Here is a 21,473-nt window from a genome sequence, read left to right as displayed (position 1 = left end):
CTGGAGCTGCTTGCCTCTTCTAGGATGGTGACCAAGCCCTGCTGAAACTGGGCTCCAGGCTCAATGGGAGCCTAGATTAAGTCTTTAAAAACAAACATGTACTCATTTAATGTGAGTGTATTTGTGTGCATGTATATGTGTGTGGTGTTGGGAATTTAACTCCGCCTTGTAAACAAGGGCCTTTATGTGATAAACTATCATATCTCGACCCCACCCCCACCCCTTTTTTAGGTCTAGGACCTCACAGAAATAAGTAAGGATTTTCTTTTCTCTTCCTCCTTTTTTTTTCCTCAAGGAGTTCTTTATTTATTTTATGTATATAAGGTCACTGTAGCTGTCTTCAGACACACCAGAAGAGGGCATCAGATCTCATTACAGATGGTTGTGAGCCACCATGTGGTTGCTGGGAATTGAACTCAGGACCTCTGGAAGAGCAGTCGGGTGCTCTTAACCGCTGAGCCATCTCTCCAGCCCCTGCCCCCTTCTTTTTTAACAGTCTTAGGCTGTTAAAAAGTATTCCAGAGTGGCCTTAAACTTGGTGTGTAGCCACACCTTGAATTTATGATCTTTCTGCCACAGTCAGGGTTACAGGTGTGTGCCACCATACCCAACGTATGCCATGTCAGAAATTGACTCCAGAGTGCCATGCACGGTTGGCTGACACACTTTGCCAACCGAGCTACATCCCCAACCATTTATAAACTGTGAGGGGCTGAAGATACAGCCCAGTGGAAGAGCACTGGCTGCTCTTCCAGAGAGTGTAGGTTTGAATCCCAGCACCCACATGATTACTCACAACCATCTATAACTCTAATTCCAGGGGGGTCTCAAGGCCCTCTTCTGGCCTCCACAGGTACCAGGCACACACAAGTCATGTACAGGCATACACATAAACCAAAAATTCCATACACAGGAAAAGTAAAAGTCTTCTTTGGGCGGAGGCATTCAAGACAGGGTTTCTCTGTGTAGCCTTGGCTGTCCTGGAACTCACTCTGTAGACTACATTGGCTTGGAACTCAGAGATCCACCTGTCTCTGCCTCTGGAGTTGATGGGATTAAAGGTGTCTTGAACTTTCTCTCTTCCTGTGGAACCAGGTTTCAGCAGGATGTTATTTCTGGGCCTATCTGAGCTTCTCCCTGTGTGAAAGCTGTGTGGCCCCAAATCTGTATGTTGAAATCCTAACCCCAAGCTCATGGTATTATGAGGCGTGAGCACCTACGTGTGGGATATGGGTAGGTCCTAAAAACTGAGCCCTCACAACTGGAATCAATGCCCTTACAAAATAGGCCCAAGGAACTTGTCTTCTCCACTATAGGAGGGCAGAGCAGAGTCATCTATGATACAGGAAGTGGCTTGCCTCAGACTCAGAATCTGCCAGATCCTTGCTCTTAGATATCCCAGCCTTAAAATTGGGAGAGACAGATTTCTGTAGTGTACAAGCCCCTCCATCCATGAGATTTGTTCTGGCAGCCCAGACAAAGAAACACCCCAAAGCCAAGAAGGCACTACCAGACAGCCATGTGTGTGGCCTCCCACAGCATCCTTGACATCCAGCCATGCCCAGTTTGCTCCTTGTCCTCCCCCACAGGAAAGTGGTGATTAGGATGAGGAGCTTGGGGGCAGAGGAGACTGTTGCTAAGCAGATGTTCCTGTGGGCATAGTGCAACACTCACCTTGGGCCTAACTTAGGAAAGCCCTCTGTGCTTAGGTCTGCTTCCCCATCCTCACAGTGAAAGGCACAGCACCTGTGACCTTCAGAGACGTCTGACTCTCTGCTGCAAGGCACAGGCTCCTGACTTCTGTCCTCCCAGGTCCCCAGACTCCAGCCTTGAGCAAATGGAAGCCTAGCTCACAGCTGGGGAATTCTATCTGGGCTTAACTGACCTCAGATGCTGTCCTGAACCCCCAAGGGAGAACCCAAGAGAGGGAGGCAGGGGCATGCCTGTTTCGCACAAAGACTCAGGGCACGAGTCTCCCTTGCAGACTTATTATGCACACGGGTGGAGAAATGAAGAACTCCAGGGATGACTGAGAGGCAAGGTCCCCCACGTGGAAAGGCACACCCATCCTCTCTCCCACAGGCTGGGCCAGATGGTGCAGGCAGCTGAGGGGAGGCTCTTTGCTCCCACCTTCCCCCACTGGCTCTGTAGGGAGCTGGATTTATTTCCACAGAGAGCCATGTGGAGAAAAGCCTTCTTCACAGGCAGTCCTGGGGCTCAGGAAACATTTTTAACCCAGTAGAATCACAGTTGTAGCGTTATGGAGCCTTTAGCAGACTGCCGGATACCAGACTCTCAAAGGCCCAGCATCCTGGAAGGCTGGAAAAGTGAGTCACAGGATTTTAGGCTTTGAAATCACGCTCTCCAACACTGTAGCCATAGGCACATGTGGCTTCAGAGTGTTTGGGATGTGACTAGCCCATGTGTTCTATGGGTAGAACGTATAGGTTTAAAACAGCTCATTGACACTCTCTCTCTCTCTCTCTCTCTCTCTCTCTCTCTCTCTCTCTCTCTCTCTCTGTGTATGTGTGTGTGTGTGTGTGTGTGTGTCTGTCTGTCTGTCTGTGTTTTTGTGTGGGGAGGTATTCTTTTTTTTTTCTTCTTCCACTTAATGCTTCTCAAATCCAGAATCCAGAAAAGAATTTTGTTCGTGGTATCTCATCTGGAGTGTTTTGTTTGTTTGTTTGTTTGTTTGCTTTGATGTGCCTTTTTGAGACAAAACATCTCCCCTAACTCTTTCTTTATAATAGCCCCCACAATGTTTGAAATCCTGGGTCCATGAATCCCTCTGTGAATGACCTGTCTTCCAGATGGCTCGTCTGCCCACTCTACTCACTCACCTTCTACTGCAAAGTCTCGGCGGCTCTCTGTGAGCATCAGAGATAGTCAGAACCTAACCTTATGCTAGGCTTCCAAATCTTTTCATCAGACTGAGCCTTGAATACATACGTCATGCCTCTCATTCACAGGCCCAGTCTGCCTCCTCCTCTCCAGGGATCCACTGTGCTCCGTGCTGCAGGACATCGCTCAACACGTGTCCCCAATGGTGGGCTTCAGGGAGCTCCCACTTGGGCCTTCTGCTTCTGATGAACCTCTCTACTGTTCTTTCCTCAGAAGAACCAGTCCTGGGGATGCCAGAAAAAGTTGGGGTCCTTCAGGTCTCTTCATTCTTCTGTAGTCTTATTTTATTTTTTTTCTCCTTGGCAACCAGCTGCCCTTTGGAATCTCCAGAGCCTACTGGCTGCTGGTTCCAGAAAGGCCTGTGAAGGCAGGTGAAATTGGGTGAAAATAATATTCATGAGGATACCTGTGGCGGACAAGGTGCTAAATGGTTTCCTAATATCTCATATAATCTCCTTGGTGACGCTATGAAAGAAACCATCAACCCTGTTCTATCAATACCTGGAAGCAAGGCAAATGCCTGTACGTGAGGGCTGGCCCTGGATTCCAAAAGAGAACCATTTGGCCTCAGTGCTAAGCCCTGGGCAAGGTCAGCTTGCAGGAAAAGGGTCCAGAGCTATGGGGAATGTGTACCTTGAGTGTGACAGCATCTGCCCTGTGTGGACATCCTTGTTATGTCCCTCGATTTTCCCCACCTAGTCTCCAACTCTTACTCCATCTCATATCCAACCCTGACAGGTGGACATGAAAAGGGTCTCGGGATGATGAGGATGCTCACATTGAAGCAGGTAGGCTGAAACAAAGGGCTAGCCATATTGCTGGTCCCAGGGCCAACTTTCCTTCAGGGTCCACACTGCTCCCCTTCCCTTATGATAGCTCTCCAAGGACCCAGAAATAGCATCTATATTTGGCACTAGTTAGTTATGAGAGGGAGGAGCCTCCCTTGAGGAAATGCCTCCATGAGATCCAGCTGTAAGGCATTTTCTCAATTAGTGTTCAATGGGGGAAGGTCCAGCTCATGGTGGGTGGTGCCATCCCTGGGCTGGTATCTTGAGTTGTATAAGAAAGCTGGCTGAGGAAGCCATGGGAAGCAATCCGGTAAGCAGTAAGTCCCCTCCATGGCCTCTGCATCAGCTCCTGCCTCCAGGTTCTAGTTCCTGTCCTGACACCTCCTCCAGTGATGAACTATAATCTGGAAGTGTAAGCCAAATAAACCTTTCCTCCCCAGTTTGCTTTCTGGTCATGGTGTTTCATCGCAGCAACAGAAACCCTAAGACCCCTGGTCTAAGCTCTTCTTTTTGCCAATGGTGCTCTGACAAATTCCTACCCTCTCTGGGTCTTAGTTTCTCTATTTCCTTTTCTTAATTTTTTTTTTTTTTTTTTTTTTTTTTTTTTTGGTCAGGCAGTGGTGGTGTGCACGCCTTTAATCCCAGCACTCAGGAGGCAGAGGCAGTTGGATCTCTGAGATCTCTGAGTTCTTGGCCAGCTTGGTCTACAGATTGGTTTCCAGGACAGTTGGGACTGCACAGTGAAACCATGTCTCAAAAACCAAAAACCACCCACCCACAAAACCTTCAGCCCAAATTGTGTCCTGTCTACAAGGTGTACAGGGACAGAGATGGAGAAGAGAGGGAGGGACTGGCCCAACCGGAGACCCATCCCTTGGGCAAGAACCAATCCCTGACAGTATTAATGATACCCCCTAATGCAATGCTTGCAGACCGGAACCTAGCATAACTGTCCTCTGTGGGGCTTCACCCAGCAGCCAATGTAAAGAGATGCAGAGACCCACAGCCAGACGTAGATGGAGCTGGGGCAGTCTTGTGGAAGACTTGAGGAAAAGATTAAGGGACCTGGAGAGGATAGGGACTCCACAGGAAGACCAGCAGAGTCAACCAACCTTGACCTTTGGGGGTTCCCAGAGACAGACTCACCAACCAAAGAGTGAGCATGGGCTGGACTTCGCCCCTCCACCCCAGCACATATGTAACAATTGTGCAGCTTGGTCTTCATGCAGGATCCCCAACAACTGGAGTGGGGTCTGTCCCTGACTCTGTTGTCTGCCTGTGGATCTTCCCCTAACTGTGAAGACTGCCTTGTCTTGCCTCAGTGGGAGAGGATGTGTCTAGTCCTGTAGTGACTTGATGTGGGGGCGGGGAGTGAGGGGTGGACACGGGACGGACACATGGGGGGGACAGGACAGGACAACGACGACGATGACTCCCCCTTGTTAGAGGAGAAGGGGAGGGGGCACGGGATGGGGACAGGAACTGCGTGAGTGGGGGACTGGGAGGGGGGTCACTGATACTGGAATGTAAAGTGAATAAATTAATGGAACAAAACCAAACCAAACCAAAAACCAAACCAGGCCAAACGCCAACAACAAGTTTATTTTCCGTTATGAATGTTTTTTCCTGTATGTATCTATGTGGACCATGCCCAGTGCCCATGGAAACCCGAAGAGGTGGGGAAGGGTGCAGGTTCCATGGGTACTAGGAGCTGAACTCCAGTCCTCTGCAAGAGCAGCAAGTGCTCTTAACAACAGAGCCGTCTCCCCAGCCCCTCTCTTTCTTTAAGGAGAGCTGGAGTAGTTCAGAAGTCCGAAACTCAGTCACCAGTAGGCTCAAGGGGAATAATGAAAATATATGATATGAGCTGGGGTGGGGGTGTGGCTTAGCAGCAGAGAGCCTGTCTAGTCTGTGTGAGGCCTGGTATCCCACCATTAGCTCCCACTGTACAACAAAGGGAAGGCGAACTAAAGGCTGGAATGTTAACTCAGGCGGTCCGTAGGGTGCTTGCCTACCATGCATACAGCCCGGGGCCGGGGGATGGGGGTGTTCCAGGGGATCTGATTCCTCAGCAAGGCATAAAAACAGGTGTGATGGCATAGGCCACATTAGAGGTAGAGGAAGGAGAGTCAAAAGTTCAAAGTTATTCTAGACCACACAGCTAGGTTGAGGCCAGCCTTGACTACATGCGGCCCTGCCTTAAAAAAAAAAAAAAAAAAAGTCATCCGCCCTGGCAGCCTGCTCCTGGGTCTGCAGCCTAGATAGACAGAGGCTGGGCTCCTCCACCTGGTGTGTCCTCAGGGAACCTTGAGCCACTGGTTGATAACCGTCACTTAGAAACCGCTGGCCCCTGAGAGTGGTTTTCTTTGTCCTCCTCCAATTGTAATGGGAGCATAACAATAGCGGTGTTAAAGGGGGGATTACGGATTCACTGAGGCTGACTTGCTTGCTAGAGGCCTCTCTTCTTTTCTTTTCCTCCCTCCCCTCATCTTCCACCTCAAAACAAACTTTGCTTCCCAACCCATTTCATTTTATATCCATTGTCCATTGGATTACCTGCCCATTTTACAGGATGGTCTCCATTTGCTTAGTGGGGAATCAGGTTTTTCCGGTCCTTGCCACTGAACAGCCCCTCTGTCTCTGTGTCTCCGTGTCTCTGTGTCTGTCTCTCTTTTGGGGGTGTGGTGGGGGAGGGGAACTGTTACGCCATGTGCCATGTGGTCAATGCTGTAATTATGGTGACCATGTTCTCCAGACCACAGATCAGGTCACATGATCTGACACAGGCTATTTTCTGCCTCCACTGCAGTCCAAACATAAAATCAGAGGTGGTTATACATTCATCAAATCACCTTTAATTTCTTTTTAAAAAGCAAATGACATGACATTTGGATTATCCTTGACAAATCCCACTATCCACAGGAAATCATTAAAACCGTGATCAGGGCCTGGGCAGGCCTCTGGGCAGAACAAGGTTTCCTGGATGAGGTGCTGTGGATCTTTGGAGGCTGAACAGGTTTGCAGAGGGAGAAGGAAGGTGGCCAGAGTCTATTCTGCACAGGGCCTACTCTCCCTGCTTTAGAGAAACGCAGCCTAGGTTCTGTGGAAGCTGACTGAAAAGGGGGGTGCTTATGTGAGTTTTGCTCCACTTACGTGACTCCAAGGACCCTTCGGAGCCCACAGATGCTGCACCTTTCTATGTGTTTACATGCATGTCTTTGCAGTAGCTAATACTGTGTATTGGCCTTACCTTTCTCGCTCATCCCTCCTCCCTGCCAGTACTGTGTGAGGAAGACTCTAAAGGATAGACGCCTCTGTGAACAAAGGCATGGACCGCCTTCAGTGGGCATTCTGCGGATAGACACGGTACTGGCCGTGTCCTAGTACTATGCAGGGCGCTGAGCCTCAGCGGGGTTCCAAAGTCAGTCCTCCCTCCAGTGTCCTTGGACTAGAGAGGAGAAAGCTGGGTAGCTGGCAGGCACCAGGAGGGTATGAGGAAGGGAATGGGAAGTGTACACCAGAAGGCCTGTGCTGTGTCAGGGGTTTAGGAAAAGCCCAAAAAAGTTTAACCTGAGGCCTAAAGGATCTTCATTTTCCGTTAGCATTTTATATAGCGCTTATCATATGATAGATACCGCATGAAGGGCTCCCATATTTAATTCTCACACAGCTCTCCAAAGCACCAACGCTTATTACCCACACTGCAGAGATGAGAAAGCAGTATAGACAGGTCGAGAGGATAACCTTGGCCACATAGTTTAGATGTGTCAGAGCCAGGAAAGACTGGCCTTGGGACATTCCTTTAACAAAAATCAGCAGCCTGGGGGCTAGGCTTTACGGTGAATGCCTTTGATCCCAGCACTCTGGAGGCATAAACCAGCCTGGGTTATAGGGCACATTCCAGGTCAGCCAGGGCTACACAGTGAGACTGGGTCTCTAAATAAATAAATAAATAAATAAAAATAAATAAATGGACAGGCAAAGTGGAAGGTGGGGCTCTGTTCACTGAGGATGAGTAGGTAATGAACAGACACACCCAGGCAAGATTTAGCCTCGGAGGGTGGGAAACTAAGCTGGTGTGGTTTTCAACAAGAATTGGGCATGGAGAAGAGGGAAGGGTGGAGCAAGCTAGGGAGGCTCCGGAACAGGTAGAGCAGATGAAGGAGAAAGGGGTTGGGAAAGAAGAACCCCTTGGAGGCAGGAGGGATGGGAAGGCTCCTAGATGAGAGGTGCGGGATAGAGCCTGAGGAATGATGAGCTCAACCTTTGCAAAGATGGAGCAGAGGGGAAGCCCCTGACAGCAAGAAGGCCTCAAGCCTGCAGGGGGCGGGGGCGGGGGCGGGGGCGGGGGCGGGGGCGGGGGCGGGGGCGGGGGCGGGGGCGGGGGCGGGGGCGGGGGCGGGGGCGGGGGCGGGGGCGGGGTGAGGGTCACTGGGCCTGAGGAGTGGCCGTAAGGGTAGAAAGGGGTAGAGTCTTAATAGTGTCTAGAGACACTATGAAGAATGTAGATTCCCGGGGCTGGAGAGATGGCTCAGCGGTTAAGAACACTGACTGCTCTTCCATAGGTCCTGGGTTCAAATCCCAGCAACCACATGATGGCTCACAACCATCTGTAATGGGATCCGATGCCTCCTTCTGGAGTACATGAAGTCAGGGTACTTTTTTCTTTCTTTCTTTTTTTTGGAGCTGAGGACCGAACCCAGGGCCTTGCGCTTTCTCGGCAAGCGCTCTACCACTGAGCTAAATCCTTAACCCCTAATAAATCTTAAAATAAAAAAAAGAAAGAAATGTTGTCAGAGACACGGGGTTACCAAACTCAGGTTAGCCCTCCAAGTCTGCTTTGGACATGTCCTTGACCTGACTGGCTGCCTCCTGCCTCATTTCCCATGAGAAGACGTCTCTTTACAGCAGGACCTCAGGATTACTTTCAGTCCAGGCTGTCCTGACACCCTTCGGTCTTTTCTGAGTCAGCCTTTCCATCCTGCTTCCTCTGCCATGCCCCACACAGCGGCTTTTCCAGAACCACTTCCACATGGTCCCACAGATCGTTCCTCATAGTAGAGGAGTCCATCTTCCTTCCCCAATCTCTCCATAGCTGCTGTTCTTCTGATCCAGCTTAAAGGCTCAGTTCCCAGGAGCCCCTCTCTCTTTTGCTCCTTCAATGCCCCACCCCACCCCCACCCCCTCAAGATTTCTCTGTGTAGCTTTGGCTGCCTCATGTGCAGGCTGGCCTCAAACCCAGCCTGCCTGCCTCCTGTCTCTGCCTCCTGAGGGCTGGGATTAAATGCCCGTGCCACCACTGACCGATATTCCTTCATTCTTGAGAAACCATAGTCCTTGCACTTAACAGGAGTGGTGGGGGTGCTCATGCCCACTTAAACTCTTTCAACACTTTGATCCTGCCGTCTCAACTTCCTGAGTGCCGTGGAATCATAGGCATGCACCATACACGGGGACCCAACCCCGGGTATCCTGACAACTAGGCAGCATCTCTACAGACTGAGCTAAATCCTCAGACCATAGCTTAAGCACGAACTTCTGTCCTTTTCAACCCTGCCCCTCCCACACAGTTTCTAGAACACAGAGCACGTTCACAGGGCTGCACGCGGATGGATGGGATGGACCTTCTTAACTGACCCAAGCCTCAGCTTTCAAGGACTTCATGCACTGCCGGCTATGGAAACTCAGATTGCCAAGAATCTGCCGGTCTATGCTGTTTTCCCTGGCCAAACTGGTGGTGGCTGCGGTATGTACTTGGGTCACATCCTGTCCATACATGGCCAGCAGTAGTGAACTGTGTCCCTGTCTTCAAGTTCAGTCCCATTTGACTACATTCTCTCTGAGGTATATCCTGGGCACAGAGAGGAGGCAGAAGCCTGGTAGTGTCTTAGCTCCTAGACTTGCATCTCTCTGTGTTTAGGCCTCAGCATCTCCATCCCCTGGGAGATACAAGTAGACTCACTAAAGAGCTCCCTGATCCCATTGGGCAAATCCAAATGGGCCTGTCCTGATCTCAGTGCCAGCTGCCTTCTCTGAACCCTCCACTCTGCTCTGACAGCTCTGGTTTGGTTGGTTTTGTTTTCAGTTTTGTTCCTACAGCTAACAATCCGGAGCCTCTGATGGTGCTGGAGAGTCCAGACCGTTGTTTCCCGTGGCCTCAGTTTGCCTGGTAATCTCCCCTGCAGTTTACTGAGGCTGAGGGATGGCAGACCTCTCCGGGCTGGGCTGAGAACAAATCTTAGCACCAGCTGTTAAGGGCTCTCGGTATAGTATAGGAGACTCAGTGTTCTCATCTGCTTAATGGGAGGAACCTTTTCCAACTTGCTGAGTCTTTGAGATGGATGGAACTGTTGAGGGTGAAGAACAGGCCAGGTGGGAGAAACTTTTGCACAAAGCCATGAACCTCTTTGTCTGCCTGCTATATGCCACAGAGGGGACTGATTTAAGCTGGGGACAACTTGTTGAGGGAGATGACATTCTAGTAAACAATAAAATCAGTGCTGATCCACACAGTAAGGGGAATGCAAGAGTGTTTCTTTCAGGGCGAGGGCGTGTGGGTATGGGTGTGAAGTCCTGCCCTGAAGAGGTCACACCGACAGGTACCTGTTGTCGCTGAGGAAGCCCTGGAGGGTTGTCACGGACCAGCGGGACAGAACCCGCAGCCCCAGGGCCCAGCCAGAGAGATTCCAGGCCCGTAAGTCGCAGGGAAAGCGAGTCTTTGTCCCCCCTCCTTCCCTTTGCCGCCTCTCCGACCCCCAGCGCCGGTTCCTCCCTGACCCCAAATAACTTGTTGGCTTCCCCAGGGCTTTGTTTGCTCGGGGTCATCGCCTCCGGGACCCTGGCCCCGGCGCACCGCCCTCGCGGGTCCCGCGCCTGACACCTCTAGGGCCGGGGCCCCCGCCCCCTACCCGCTCCGAGACCGGGGTCAAAGGCAGCCCGCGTCACGTGGTCGCCGAGCAGCACCGAATCGGCCGGGAGAGCCGAGGGAGAATCCGGGTGGAAGCGAGAGATCCAGCCCGGCTCGCGGCGCCCGGTCCCGCCCCGGCGCCCGCCGGGCCCCCGCAGCGTGCGCGCCCCGCGCCGCCGGATCGAGCCCCGCGCACGGCCACGGCGGGGGAGGTAGGCGCGGGCCGAGGGAGGCGGGCGGCCCGGCAGCCTTGTGCGCGCTCCCCACGGGCGGGGGCGCGGGCGCGGGCGCAGCGCGGCCAGCAAGGGGTTAAGCCGGCCCGCAGCCCGCCTCGCGCACGCCCGGGACCGGTGGCCGCGCGGCCACCCGCGCCGCTTTCCTCCCTGGCGTCCCGGCCGAGGCAGGTAAGAGGCCGGAGGGCCGGGCGGCCGGCGTCCCGGAGCCGAGCGCTCGGAACCGGGGCACGGCGTGCAGGCCGCGCGGGGGCCCGAGCGGCCCCGGTGCAAGTTTGGTGCGCGCGGGCGCCGGGAGGGTGGTGGGAGGACAAAGGGGTGGGGGCCTCGCGGGGCCGGGCGGGCCGGGGTGCGGGCCGGGCAGCGCGGCAGCTGTAGGTCACGGATAATGTCACCCACGAGGAATGCCCCCTCCCCCTCCCCGGCTCCCGAACAGGGGAAACTTTTGTCTAGCATGGGAGGGGGCTGGAGGCCGGGTCCCAGCTTCGGGAAGCGGGGAAGGCAGCCGGACCGGTTTTCTCCCGGGCCCTGAGCGGCCTGGTCCCTCACTCCCCTCCTCCCTCAGCTTCTCGGAACCGGGACTCTAGCATTTGACCAGCATGAGGAGGGGACGCCTGTAGGACGTGGGGGTCTGAGAGCTGCCAAGAAGCTGAGGACTCATCCATCACCTGGCTCCTGCGTGCCAGGATCCCTACAGAGCCCACATCCCACTGTTGGTCCTCCTTGCTGTCCCTAGGAGAGCTTGGGGGACATTCTGGAGCAATATTACCCTTTGGACTAAGGGTTAGGCGGACCTCGGTGTTCGTTGCTACCCAGCTATGTGACCTTGAGCATGTTTCTTACTTCCCCTAGCCTCTGTTTCCTCACCTGTAAAATGGGTGTATCTGTCAGAGTTGGGATGAAGCCAGGGGTGTGGGACCTCGGAAAATGTTGGCATGCTTATATTCAACAAGTGTTCATTTGCATGTTGCCATGTGCCAGGCACTGGGCTAATTCACTTCTTTACGTAGTTTTGTTTACAGACTTTCCCCACATTACTTTTAGGCACATTTTACAAAAGGGGAAACTGAGGCCCTGAATGGAAAAGGTCAGGAAGGTAAGAAGTAGGAGCTGGGATTTGTCCCTTCTCTCAGTCCTTATTACCAACTACAGAGCCCTACTAATAAGGCCTGCGATGTGACTGGGTTTATAGTTTCAGTTTTAGTTGAACCATGTGAGCTGTCTCCTTGCCCCATCCCCCTTCCCCCAGGTGAGGCACCTTTCTATCTGGCACTTGCCTGGGTGAGGTCTTGTGCCCTTGTTCTTGTTAGGCTGGGCAGCTGGAGCTGGAGGGGAGGTCGCTCGGAGCCTGTGATCTGAGCTTCAAGATGGTCCAAGTTCCGTTGCTGACTGGGTCCTGGTAGGAATGGTCTCCCTGTGTAGGTGGTGGTTCAGGGAGGAGGAGTCTGTCTCCCTGGCTCCAACTGGGGACAGCTGGTGGCTTTGTCAACAGACTTTTCCCCAGCACCCAGGAGACCTGCAGAGTCTTTTTATCTCTCTTTAGACCTGTCACTTTCAGATCAACAGGGGGTAAGAGGTTGGGCTCAAGAGTAGAACCCTTGGGCAGATAGAGACCTGAGGTCAAGGATTTATGTCCTGAATGTCTTAGCCACAGGGTCCACTGCCAAAGTGAGAAGCAGGCCTTGATTCCCTAGCCTTAAAGGCCCTTGGAGCTAGTATGAACTTTGAGCCAACATCAAGACTGCAGAATCCTCATGGAGATACCTCTCCGTGTGTTCTGGAGTCCAGCTAGCCCAGTACTAGATATCTTTTTAGCCTCTCAGGAAAGACCCCATTAGTGACTGTGAAGACCAGCTCAGAGTCCTACTGGTTTTCCTGTGCTAGGCAGGCCCGATCCTTTGGGGATGTTGAAGGGGTAGGGTGGGGAGGGATGATATCATATGATTACCAGTCAAGCTCTGATTGGGGATTTTGAGTACTTAAAAGATGGGTTGAGTGTTGCTAATTGATGACACCTTGGAACCTTGGGCTGAGGGTTAGTGTGATGGATACGGTGGGTTCTTTGGGCAGGCTGTTCAAGCGTGCTCCAAGGCCCTCCAGCCCAGAGTGTGGGATTTACACGATCCACAGGCTTTCCTTAGGCCCTGGGAATAGAGAGCTCTCCACGGCTGACATCACTGTCAGCTTGTAGGAACAAGAATGGAAATTCCGCCGCTTAGCCTCTTAGCTCTGAAAAGCTCGAGGGATTAAGTAAGTAGAGGGCTGGATGGCCTGGAAAGGGTCCTGGGGGCCAGGGCTATCCCTTGTCATGTGGTCAGACTTACTTGTTTGTCATTGTGATCAGAGCAGAGGCTTCTGGGAGAGTCAACAGGTAAAGGGAATCAGCAATGGAGAGATGGCTAGGGAGAGCCTCCTGTCACAGGGTAAGTCTTCAGACTGAGAGGTGTGGTCAGGAAGAGAGAAAGAGAGAGAGAGAGAGAGAGAGAGAGAGAGAGAGAGAGAGAGAGAGACAGACAGTCTCTGCCCTGGTCTTGGGGACCCACTCTGCCTGTGCTTTTGGGCCCACATGTCTGTACTTTAGAACCAGAGCCAGACTTAGAAATCTCTAGGGCTTGCTCAGACTTCTGCTAGGTTGGAATTTGTTTTGGGTATGGCTTGAAATAACAGGACTATTTGGAGGGCTTGGACATTCTTTACTTGAGATGGGGAGTTTGGGTAACTTCTGAAATCCGTGTGGAAAATTTCTGTGGCCAGGAGTGACAGGGGACATGAAATAGGGGTGCCAAGTGCTTACTGGATTTCGTCTACAGAGGGCAGACATGCATCAGAGGAGGGACGGCTGTGAAGCAGGGTGTCATAGGGTGATCGGCGTTAGCTGGTGCCCGCAGGATGGTGGAAGGGAGAGCTTCCTGGTTGGTGATGTCAGCAAGGGTTCCTAGAGGAGGAAGTATGTAAGGTTGCAAGCCCTTGGACGGGACAGTGGGCACCAGACTGGACTGAGGGGGCTTACAGCACCCTGCTCCTGAGTTTGGGTTTTATGCTGTAGCAGGGAAGACAGAAGGTTGTAAGCAGCTTGTTGACATGGTGTCTGTTACTGTGCTCTGCGTCAGGCATGGTGCCAGGTTCCTTACAGACACCCCATTGACTCCTCACAATACCCCGCAGAGTAGCCACTGCTGGTTACCCCACCCCGTCCTATTGGTAGGTTGGGGAAACGGAGGCTTAGAGGGGTAGTCACTTAATAGGGACAGAATTTGCACCCAAACTGTTCTGGTTCAGTGCCTCCGAGTTGCCCTTCTCGGGGTCATGTGGCCAAAGATGGTGGCGAGAGTGACAGGGTCGAGATCAGAAAACTCATGGCTTGTGGCCCAGCAGAGTCAACCTAGTCAGCTCACGCAGACTCAGGCTGAGGCTGATGGTAGGAGAGGGGCTGTAGGCCAAAGTTTGGGGAAGGATCTCAGTAAAATCACTGCTTTGAATCCTTAGAAAGCTCCCTAGGGGCAGATGCCGTAGGCTGTTTGGTCCTGTAGGGTTGGTTTTTTGAGGTCAGAGACTGAAAGGTCAGGCCCAAGGCTTCTAACCTGGAAAGAGACTGCCTGAGGGGCAAGGGGAGAGCCTCACTGCTGAGGCTCTGCGGGAGAGCGGGAGAGCGAGCCTGTTGAGGATGTGGGAGGATGCACCTACAGGGTCAGGATAGGGTGGCTGCTTTCAGTTCCCTTTTTGCCTGAGAACCCAGAAGTAGGGTAGTACTCAGCGCACTTCCAGCCCCACTGTTCTCATAGCTCTTGAAAGTGGCCTTTCCTGTGCAGCTCAGGAAGTACCAATACCCGCTGGCCCGCACAGCTCCCCCTCGACTCCTGGACTGTGGGCACACCCAGCCCCACCCAGCCTTCTTCCCACAATACTGCTTTTCTTTTTTCTCTTCTCTTCTCTTTTTTCTCTTTTCTTTCTCTTTTATTCCTTTTAAAAAATGTTTTCTGTCTTGCTTCTGTTTCATGCGTGTGGGTGTTCTGCCTGAATGTATGTCTGTGTACCACATGTGTGTTAGTCTTTTGGGACGGGAGTTACAGAGCGTTGTCTCTGGAACCAGCCAGAGCCTGGCCTGCTGAGGGCTTGGTTTCCATTTCCACCATGGGGTCAGGTTCTCCCTCTCCATCTGTGAGCAGGTACTTACTGGATCGTGAGTTGGGAGAAGGGCTCCTATGTCTGTGGGCTTAAAGGTGAGGAGTGGGGGTGAGGTGAGAGTGTGTGGCGGGCTTGCTCCCTCCTTCCTTGTAACAGAGGTTAAAGGAGGGTAGGGCTCTAGAGGATGCCTTCTCCTACTCTGGGGCCTGTTCTAATGTCTGGTCATCACCCTGGGTTCTGGAGTTTAGGACTCAGTGGGGGAGTGGATGTGCCTTGCAGCCGCAGAACTAGAAACAGGATGCTACCTCAGCTTTTTCCTCCAGATGGAGGAGACCATGCTTAGTTGCTTTATGGCTTGTTACTTTGATGTGGGTTAAGTTAATCAAAATTGAAAATGTGCATGGTGAACAGCACTTGATGAGGTATAGAGGTGACTCCACTGTGTAATGGCAGTGCCCTGTGTCTCCTGCCTCTCAGCCATCAAGCAGAGCCTGTTCTTTTTCCTTTCTCCAGCTGTGTCCTTATCCCTTCCCTCGCCTCCGAGGAAGCCGCATCTCAGGTCTCTGTCCTCCCCAACCTCCGAACTCTCCCCGGTGAGCGGCTCTGGGGTCTCCCTTCTCCTATGTAGACATTCTGACATCTCTCAGCTGCTGTTGCCTGTGCTTACCACATTCATGGGACCTGTTGGCTGGACCCTCCCTGCACCTTCTGTTCTTGCTTTGAACTGTAGCTTACAGAAGTGTCTAATCTTTTGGCTCTGTATTCCAGAAGCAGAAGCTGCCTGGGGTCTGTTTCCAGAGGGGTGAGCAGCTTTTTGGAGTAGACTCCGAAGTTGTGGGTTCAAATCCCAGTTCTTTCACTAGATTTAGCAATTAGCTAATCCCTGAATCTGAGCACTGGTTTCCCCAGCTGCAGAACAGTGATCAGGATAATCCTGTTGGGCCTGTGAGATTGCTCAACTGAGTAAAGGTACTTGCCACTGTTCTGAAGGTCTGCGTTAGATCCCTGGGGTCCCACATGATAGAAGGAGAAGACCAACTCTTATAAGTTGTCACCTGACTTCCACACATGCCCCAAACATACACATGCTCCCTCATACCCACTCTCATAGCTTCTTTTTTTTTATTATTAAGTATACATCATACAGCTTTCTGCTTGCATGCATGCCTGCAGGCCAGAAGAGGGCATCGGATCTCAATTCGGATGGTTGTGAGCCACCATGTGGTTGCTGGGAATTGAACTCAGGACCTCTGGAAGAGCAGTCAGTGCTCTTAACCTCTGAGCCATCTCTCCAGCCCACTCTCATAGACTCTAAATGTAAAACAAAGCCAGAAATAAAGCCCCAAATGCCTCTTTTGGAAAGGATGGTTGACTGTTCAAAGTAGCCAGAGTAGCTTTTTTTTTTTTTCTTTTTTTTTTCGGAGCTGAGGACCGAACCCAGGACCTTGCGCCTCCTAGGCAAGTGCTCTACCACTGAGCCAAATCCCCAACCCCCAGAGTAGCTTTTTTACTGTATAGGACTGGGAAGTGCAGGTAAGGAAACTGAATCCACAGTGCTAGGGCGCTTGCAAGGCCTGCAGTGGCTGTGACTGTATCTTAGAAGCTGGTCAGGATTTCCTCCCCATGTTAATTCCTCTGCTTTCTCTCTTCCTCCTGTCATCCAAGTGAAGGGACTCAAGCCCCATCTCCTCCCTGGCGACCATATTGAGTCCTGTCTTAAGCTTGTGCCAGGTGACTTGGGCAGGTAGCCTTAATTATGGTGGCTCTCATGACCAGAGACCATCTCTTACTGCCTGGACTGTGGGCTTGGCACTTCTAGGATGGAAGGGTGAAGGCACGGTGGTGGGAGAGGTGAGGGACAGGGAAGGAGGGACTTAACCTTAAGGCAGTAGTGAGATCCTCACGGAGTCAAGGCTGAAAGAGAGACTGGATACCAGACAGCCTGTGGCCAGGTGCCTGCAGTCACGCTTGCCTACAGAGCCTTGGGCCAGGAGTTCAGTTCTTCACCTGTACAAAGAGGACAGCAGTTGTCCTTTGAAGCATTTTAACTGTAGACAAGTTTTGGTTACGTATGGTTATTGGGACTTTTTTTTTTTTTTTTTTTTTTTGGATAAAGTCTCTTTTCAACTCTGCTGGTTGGCCTATAACTAATTGTTACTGGCCTGGAACTTTCAGTGGTCCTCCTGCCTCAGCTTTCTGAGTGCTGAGATTATGTTTTGGTTTTTTGTTTAGTTTTTGTGGTGGTGGGAGGTAAGGTTTCAAGTAATCCCCATTTGCCCTCAAACTTGCTGTATAGCTAAGGATGACTTTGAATTTCTGACTGACCTGCCCTTCCTTCTGCTCATAATAGAGGCATATGCCACCACACCTGATTCATAAGTGCTGGGAACTGAACCCAGGGTTTTGTGAATGCTAGGTAAGCACTTTGCCTTCTTTTCTGTATTACCTCTCCCCGATTTCTGGGTAGATAGTGGGTCTGATTTAGTCTAGGATGGCCTCAAATTCACTGTGTAGCTGGCTTTGAACTCATGATATCCTGTCTCCACCTTCTAACTGCTGGCATCACTGGTATACATCACCATGCTCAGCTCGAAGTCTAACTTTGATAGTTGTTTATCAGACACAGGCAGGGTCTTACTGTGTTTCCTCTAACTCACGATATAGACCAGTCTGGCCTCCAACTCTTGCCTCCTGTGTGCTTGATTCAACTGTGTACCACCAAACCTGGCTTGATAGTTATTCCTGTCTGATTCCTGACCCAGGGATTACAGCCAGTGTTTGCTGGTTTCTTTTTTTTTTTTTTAAAGATTTATTTATTTATTTTGTATATGAGTACACTGTAGCTGTCTTCAGACACACCAGAAGAGGGCATCGGATTCCATTACGGGTGGTTGTGAGCCACCATGTGGTTGCTGGGATTTGAACTCAGGACCTTTGGAAGAGCAGTCGGTGCTCTTAACCACTGAGCCACCTCTCCAGCCCTGTTTGCTGGTTTCTAAAGGGCTCCTCTGGCTACCTCCTTGTCTGTGAAGCATTGATAGACAGGTTGAAGGGTCAATATACCAGAGGGGACTGATCTCAACTGTGTAATAAGAAAACAACATATCACAACAGGACAAGATGGCAGTGTTTGTTTCCGGAGGGAGCAAGCACCGTATTTCTGGGAGTGGATCTCAGGGCTGGAGAGATGGCTCAGCAGGTAAGAGCACTGGCTGCTCTTCCAGAGAACCCGGGTTCAAACTCCCATCAGCCACATGGTGGTTCACAACTGTAACTCCAGTTCCAGGAGATGTGACACCATCTCTAACCTTCATGTGGGCAGTGCACACAAGTGGTACAGACATTCATTCAGGTAAACACTCATGCATATATAAAAATAAGTTAAAAAAAAAATCCTAGTGCTTATGTGATCCTGCCTTTTTCAGACCTGACATCTGACCCCGTGAGGGAAGGTCTGGATTCTCAGCACCCTCAGGCTGGCCAAGGACTGGCTTGTCTGGACAGGTCTCCAGGCGGTATAGGGTGGAGGTTTGCTGTAGTCTCTGCTCAATGGCAAGCACTTTGGTTTGTACCCTCCGCTTTGCTTGCACATAGCTACCTGCCCAGGCAGATGCCAGGCGAGAAGAGAGTGTTGTCCTAGCAGGCCCTTTACTCAAGCTGTGTCCTTCTGCCCGTTTGCTCTTCCTCCTCATGGTTGTGACACCCTGGCTCCTGCTTTTATGGGAATGGAAGCAGTAGGTGGCTTCCCTGCTTCTGCAGGTTTAGCAGGAACCTCTCAAAGTTGGGCTGTGGCTCCTTGGCATCTGTATCACCTGGGAGCTGGGGGATGTGCAGAGGATGGCTCCCTACCCAGACCTCCAGGGTCAGGTGCTGAGTGGTGGTGCCCAGCAGTGTGGTGTGTGTGGTGTGTGTGTGTGTGTGTGTGTGTCTGTGTCTGTGTGTGTGTGTCTGTGTGTGTGTGTGCGCGCATGTATGTGTGTGTGTGTCTATGTATGTGTGGTTGCTCTCCAAGTGGTTCTCATGCACGAGGACACGGAATTAGGGCCTCTTCCCTGTTTCCAGTCTACTCAGATTTCCAGCACCAGGAGGAACGTTCCTATCCTAGGTCATTTAAAAGAGAAATGCCTCTTTCTTTGTACTCCTGTTCCAGCATTTTCAGACATGAAACAGTTGTGGGGGCACTCACAGAAAGCCTGATTTCTCTCTACTTCTTTTTTTTCAGTCCAGCTGTGTTCATTAGGAAACCCTGGCTAGTCTGCTACTGTGTAGACCAGGCTGACCTTGAATTAATAGAGGTCCACTCCTTTTGCCTCCCTACTACTGTGATTAAAGGCAGACACTACCGTGCCCACTCTCTACCCTGTTGTGGAAGAGCTGCCATTTTGGATTAGCGCCCTGTTCCCCAATATCCAATCTTATAATAGCATTGGGGTACTGTCAAACTCTGTGAGTATAAGAAAGAATATTGAGACAAATTGAGGAAGACAGTAGTGGGAGGGTGAGAGTTAGGGAGAGATTGTGTTGGCAAGAATAAGTGTCAGGAGGCCGGGTAGGGTGGCATGCCTTTAATCCCAATACTCATGGGGAGGGGGCAGGATTTCTGTGAGCTCAAGGCCAGCCTGCTCTACATATTGAGCTCCAGGACTGCTCTATTTGAACAATGAAACAAATGGGAACTAGGGATGAGCCAGCTATGTTCTGGGCCTGGACCAGGGTTGGGGTCAGAGAGCATGGGTCCTGCTTTGGAGCCTGGCTGTGAGGGATGAGTGGGCACGTACACCGGCCAGTGGCCCGATGTGCTCTGAGAATCCTTAGCTGTCAGCAGTCAGTGGTTTTAAGCATCTCAGTGATCCTAATCATGATCGCAACTGCTACTCATAACTATTGACAGTTTATCAGTGCTTACCAGACATTTCCATGTCGAGTTCTCAGAAGCAATTTCCAGAATAGTCCTCTAAACTGGGGAGGCACTGTTGTCCTTTCTGTGTACAGGGGAAAAAGTGCCTAGGCCACGCGTAGCTGTGAGAGACTAGATTTAGGGACGTTTGTTTATTAGCGTCTTACTACATAGCCCTGGCTGACCTGGAACTCTCTACGTAGACCAGGCTGGCCTTGGAATCACAGAGCTCTGCCTGCCTCTGCCTTTGATCAGAGACACACTCCACCAAGCTCATCTTACTTGTTCTTGAAACAGGATCTCACGGGGTCTAGGCTGGCTAAAGGCCTTAATGCTCCTCTCGTTCTACTTTTCCAGTGCTGGGAACACAGGCGTGTGTGCGCCACCATTACCCGTTCATATCGAAGCTGGGGTTCTGTGTGAGCTAGGCATCACTGTGAACTGGGCTGAAGTCTCAGCCTTTGTTTCTGCCTGTTTATTTTTTATATACAGTCTAATACAACCCAGGCTGGCCCTAGCTAAAGCTGCTCTTGAACTCCTAACCCTTTTACCTCCACCTCCCAAGTGCTGGGCTTGCAGATGTATGTGTACCACCAAGTCAGTAGTCGATGGAGGAGCCTGTAACATTCTGCAGGGTGAGGGTCTCAGGAGAATGGTGGCAGGGATGGCTTGGGAGTGTGTGTAGCACGACTTAAAGTGGAGCCCTGGATAGAGTTTATTCTATCAAACGAATAAGAGAAGCCTGTAAGATCCTGTTGGGTGATTGGGGCTCAAGGTCCCAGCGTGGGGTGAGAGGTTAAAATTGAGAGATAAAGTGGGGTTTCTGTTGGTTTGATTTGTTTGTTTTTCTTTTGGTTTTGATTGGAGAAGTGGGAGGGTTAAAATCAGTTTACAGGGACTGAAGAGATAACGAAGCCACTAATGGGCAGTTACTGTTTCATGGAGGACCAGGATCTCAGGACCCTCACAGACACCTGTGACTTCAGCTCTAAAGGGTCTGAAGTCTACTCCTGGTCTCTGTGTGAGGGCACGCACGCACATAAGTAAGAATTATTAAAAGTCTGTCTACCACCTCTTCTGTATTTTTTTGCCTGTGTTCTCAATGGCCTTTCTAGGAGCCCCAGGACCTCCCCTGGTGGTACAGGAATCCTTAATCTCACAGTTGAAGACTCAGTCAGGAGCAGGGGCTCACTCACTCAGGCAGCAGAGGGTGTCAGAGTCACTGTAGGACCAGAGCTCAGTATTGTCACTGTTCTTCCTAAGCAGGGAAAGGTTTTCCCCCTTAAACGGTCCCATTCCTCTAGTCTTTGGCAGACAATGTAGCCGTATCCTCAGGGTGGCCCAGGGCAGTTCTGGGAAGAGAGATGGGGGTGCCCTGGAAGACAGCTGCCAAGAAGGGGCGGGACAGTTTCCATGAGGAAGATCACCAAGAAGCCCAAACCCCAGACGGAAACCAAATGTGTTTTCTAGGTCCTGAGAGGATATTTGGAACAATGGTGATAAATGGGGGAGGTTGTGTTGGAAAAGGCTTTCTTGACATCCTTAAACAAAGTTGAGTCTGTAGGTTTGACTTTTGTTTCTCTGAAGGATGTTTATGTAATTTCCCAAAGGCAAGCTCCAGA

General features: G+C 51.3%; 1 protein-coding gene and 1 long non-coding RNA gene across 5 annotated transcripts in view; one reads left to right on the top strand and one right to left on the bottom strand.

The window, feature by feature from the left end:
- Window positions 1-260: 260 nt before the first annotated feature.
- Window positions 261-12,220, bottom strand: LOC147999821 (uncharacterized). Its single transcript, XR_015643030.1, has 2 exons — window positions 12,107-12,220; window positions 261-3,260 (listed from the first exon to the last, which is right to left on the bottom strand). It is a non-coding gene; the product is annotated as an uncharacterized LOC147999821 (long non-coding RNA).
- Window positions 10,644-21,473, top strand: part of Ndst1 (N-deacetylase and N-sulfotransferase 1) — a 62,364-nt gene continuing 51,534 nt past the window's right edge. For 2 of the 4 annotated variants that reach the window (XM_087592656.1, XM_087592659.1), the window contains exon 1: window positions 10,644-10,808. The gene's annotated coding sequence lies outside the window, so the exon portion shown is untranslated. Of the gene's footprint in view, window positions 11,001-21,473 lie in introns of all 4 variants that reach the window. The other 2 variants (XM_087592655.1, XM_087592658.1) reach the window with 2 other exon arrangements.

Source organism: Rattus norvegicus, chromosome 18, assembly GCF_021556685.1.
Source record: "Rattus norvegicus strain SHRSP/BbbUtx chromosome 18, alternate assembly SHRSP_T2T, whole genome shotgun sequence".
NCBI classification, from domain to species: Eukaryota; Metazoa; Chordata; class Mammalia; order Rodentia; family Muridae; genus Rattus; species Rattus norvegicus.
Note: the sequence above shows the minus strand (reverse complement) of the source record. Positions and strands in the feature narration are given on the sequence as shown.